The sequence below is a fragment of the Mycetomoellerius zeteki genome, unplaced genomic scaffold, assembly GCF_001594055.1.
Source record: "Mycetomoellerius zeteki isolate Tzet28-1 unplaced genomic scaffold, Tzet1.0 scaffold174, whole genome shotgun sequence".
Classification (NCBI taxonomy): Eukaryota; Metazoa; Arthropoda; class Insecta; order Hymenoptera; family Formicidae; genus Mycetomoellerius; species Mycetomoellerius zeteki.
This window is the reverse complement of record NW_017256696.1, coordinates 1,759,651-1,763,566: the sequence shown is the minus strand read 5'-3', so window position 1 is coordinate 1,763,566 and position 3,916 is coordinate 1,759,651.

Sequence of the window (3,916 nt, the reverse complement as noted above, 5' to 3'; positions counted from 1 at the left end):
GTAGTAAACAATATCTCTTTGTAGTGATGTGCTCAGAACTACCTTATACAATCATGATTGCTTCTCGAAAGCACAGGATCATGCATGTTCCAAAACACAAAGACTATCGCGAGAAATGAATGGGTAAGCCCCACTCTATCCTAATATCTTTAGGTATGCTAGAAGAGAAGAGAGCGCCCTTTCATAATATTTATATCATTCCATCGCTTTCTTCGCGTGCGTACATCGCAAACTCTCTACTTTTTTACACGTATTTATATAAATATATATATATATATCCATGCAATAATATACATGGCAGGGCCAATGTTTTTATTCGACCGCATGTGAAAACGCTGGAAGTTGGAGTGACATAAAAATCTTGTTCGTGCAAGCTATCAAAAGTTATATATAATGGCCCGTATTCAGAACTCTCTTACAACGATGTTAGTGCTCTAACATACTATACTTTACGTCACGCATATTATAGAATTTCAGAGATAAAAACGCGCTCTGAATACGGGTCATTGAATTTAAACTTTTTTTATATGCGCGATGGGCCAGAAATAATTTCTTGTAAATTTTTACGATACTCAAAAATGTATTTTAAGTTTATTACGTCATAAACTGAGGATATTTCGCAATTGTATTGGATTGCGACGATTACTCGTTTGGGGATGGATAGGATAGTCTCTTTTTCTTCGCACAAGATATAAAAAGTAAGTCAGATTTTTTTAATGCTAGATTATATGTATTTCGTCCATTTATTCTCTCCTTTCCCCCAACGGAATTGTCGCAAAATATCTTTGGTTTCATTTAATATATATTTATGATATGTATGTATACGCTAACACAGCGGGTCTCAAGAACGATTGCTTTACTCCGGATCAACAATAAGTGTTTTAAGCCTTAAGTCGTAAGAAATTGACCAATTACAGTCTAATTCGAGGAGAATAATCGACTGTGATTCGTCCATTTCTTATGGCTTAAGGTTTAAAACTCTATTGTAGATCCGGGGTTATTCGATAAGAAATGGGCGAATCACAGTCGATTATTTCCCTCGGATTCAACTGTGATTGATCAATTTCTTACGGCTTAAGTCTTAAAACACCTATTGTAGACCCGGACTTAATGACAAAGATAAGGCAGCTCCAATACGGCCTCGACATAGCCCTGCTCTCAAGCTACGACATATCTAATCTTAATATTTATTGGCACAATAATAAAAATTTTTATGAGGAATCCATCTCTCGTGGTACCTTCGTTGAGTCAATTCGGGACCCCCTGGAGATACGTCTTTGCATTATCCTAACCTTCGTGACATCATGGCGTCTGATTGCAGTGCATAATCTGTTGCACCAGCAACTGTATCGTCGGTGTTGGTCGTCGCGCCTTATCGAGTTATCGCGCGGTACATCTCGCTTTACGCGATCACGAAGAGACACGAAAGTGGTCGATTTTTTTATCGCGTCGGAACCGATCGGCGCTCTCTCGTTATTTTGTCCGCGAGCGTTTCGAGAGCCCACGAAAGATAACCTAATCACTCATAATCGTTTCTCCATTGCAATTTCACGGCTCTAGTCGCAACTTTTTTTATACGGCATACCGATCGTCCGAACGTACAGCTTGTGATAATTTCGGCGAATTTTCAGCCGAACAATTCGGCTCGTTCGCGATCGGACTGTTAAACGTACGCGCGCGTTATTCTCATCTGTGTGTGTGGTTCACGCGCGTGTGTGCGTGCGTGTGTGTGTGTGTGTTCCCCGTGCTGTGGAAATTGGAATGCGCCACAGTGGCGGTCGACAAGCGACGTCGTGAAACCGGCGGAGATCGTTCTCGCTGCGGCAAGACAGTCGATACTATGCGCCACGAGGGATCGAGACACATAAATGCGCCCGGAATTGGTGCGCGGAGCAGCACGTGAAGTTCCAAGGGCGGTAAGTCGACACCGTTCCACTTCTATCTCTCTCCCCTCTCTCCCTGTATCCCACACGCTCCAATAACGCTAGGCGGAATTGGGTTGTCGCAACGTAAAACTTCGGCCGTTTCAGTGAAATTCTAAACTGTAATAACTGTGTTTAAACTAAATTTTATCGACCGAAATAAGTGCCGGAGAACGCGATACGCTTTTCCCAAAGTAAAGAACGCTGTTGAAACTATCGAACAACCTAATTTCGCGTAACGTTACATCGATGACTTTGAAATTGGATATGAAGTACCATTTCATAATTATTACATAATTTATTACGAATCGTAATTAATTATTAATTAATTACATTTGGTGCACAGTTTCCAGCAAGAATGATTTTGTCGTACGACAAATTATTTTTTTTAGCTTGTTGATTGGCTGTAGGATAGAGAGATCCGAAAGACTCTGTTTTGCAGCCAATTAACACGTTTGAAAAATTTGTATGACAAATATAGTCCATTTTTACAACCACAATCATTTTCGCAATTCTAAAATGGGCTTAATATTAACTTTAAGCCCATTCCACAGTTACGTAAGCGTTGAAAGTGGTTGTAAAAATTGACCAATCGCAGTTGAATATGAAGATAATATTGGACTGTGGTTGATCGATTCTTAAGCCCGACACAATACGAGGGAATAGCGATAGCGATAGGAATATACCATGATTTCAACCTATCAGAAATCGGATATATCGGAATACACAGTTTCTGATAGGTTGAAATCATGGTATATTCCTATCGCTATCGCTATTCCCTCGCATTGGCTGCGGTCAGCAGAAAAAGCTTTGCAACTGTTGTAAAATTCTTGAATATGATTGGGTGCGTTCAGCAGAACGTTTGTTTTGCAACTGTTGTAAGTTTCCTTCGCGCTAATTGGATCATACTTTTAGATCTAGAAGAATGGTCCTGTCTCAGCAGACAATCATAAAACGGTTGCAAAACTGTTGAGTCTGCTGAACGCAGCTAATGATTTATACATTTAGATCCAATGAGGAACTAAGGGCAAGACCAATCATATTAAAGAATTTTACAACAGTTGCAAAGCTGCTTTTTCTGCTGAACGCAGCCATTGTATCTTGGGCTTAGCAACTACAACCATGCTTACGCAATTGTAGAATGGGCTTCACTCGCTGAAAAGTATCCGCAATCTTGCGAGGAACTGCGAGGTTTCGTGAGATCATCGATTGTCTCACGCAGAGAAATCGATTCGCGATCACCGTCACGGAGGATTTACATATCTATTTTTAAATCGTATTACATAAATTGCACGTCTCGAGCGTGAGGTTTACAAGCAACGATCGTGGGACTTTAGTGACTTTAATCCGTACTTATAATACCATAGCCGGCGCGGCGATTATCGCTGGACGCGGCCGTTCTACTTCCGGACTTTATTTATCTCGCGCGCGATAATGGCTACGTTTACACCGTGCATTTAGGCCGCGGCCTATACAATAGATGTCCTTGTTTATCCTGTAGGTTAAACAAAGACACCTATCGTATAGGTCGCTGTAACCCCGGATCTACAATAAGTGTTTCAAGCCTTAAGTCGTAAGAAATTGACCAATTACAGTCTAATTCGAAGAAAATAATCGACTGTGATTTGCCCATTTCTTATGGCTTAAGGCTTAAAACCCTATTGTAGATTCGGGGTAATGGCTACGTTTACACCGTGTATTTAGGCCGCGGCCTATACAATAGATATCTTTGTTTATCCTGTATATTAAACAAAGACACCTATCGTATAGGTCGCGGCCTAAGCGCACAGTGTAAACGTAGCCATTAGTCCGGATCTACAATAGATGTTTTAAGACTTAAGCCGTAAGAATTTGACCAATTACAGTCGAATTCGAAGAGAATATTCGACTGTGATTCCCATTTCTTATAGTTTAAGGCTTAAAACTTTATTGTAGATCCTGGGTTATCCATAAAGCCCGTATCAGACTACCGACTCTGCAGACCGACCCGACTG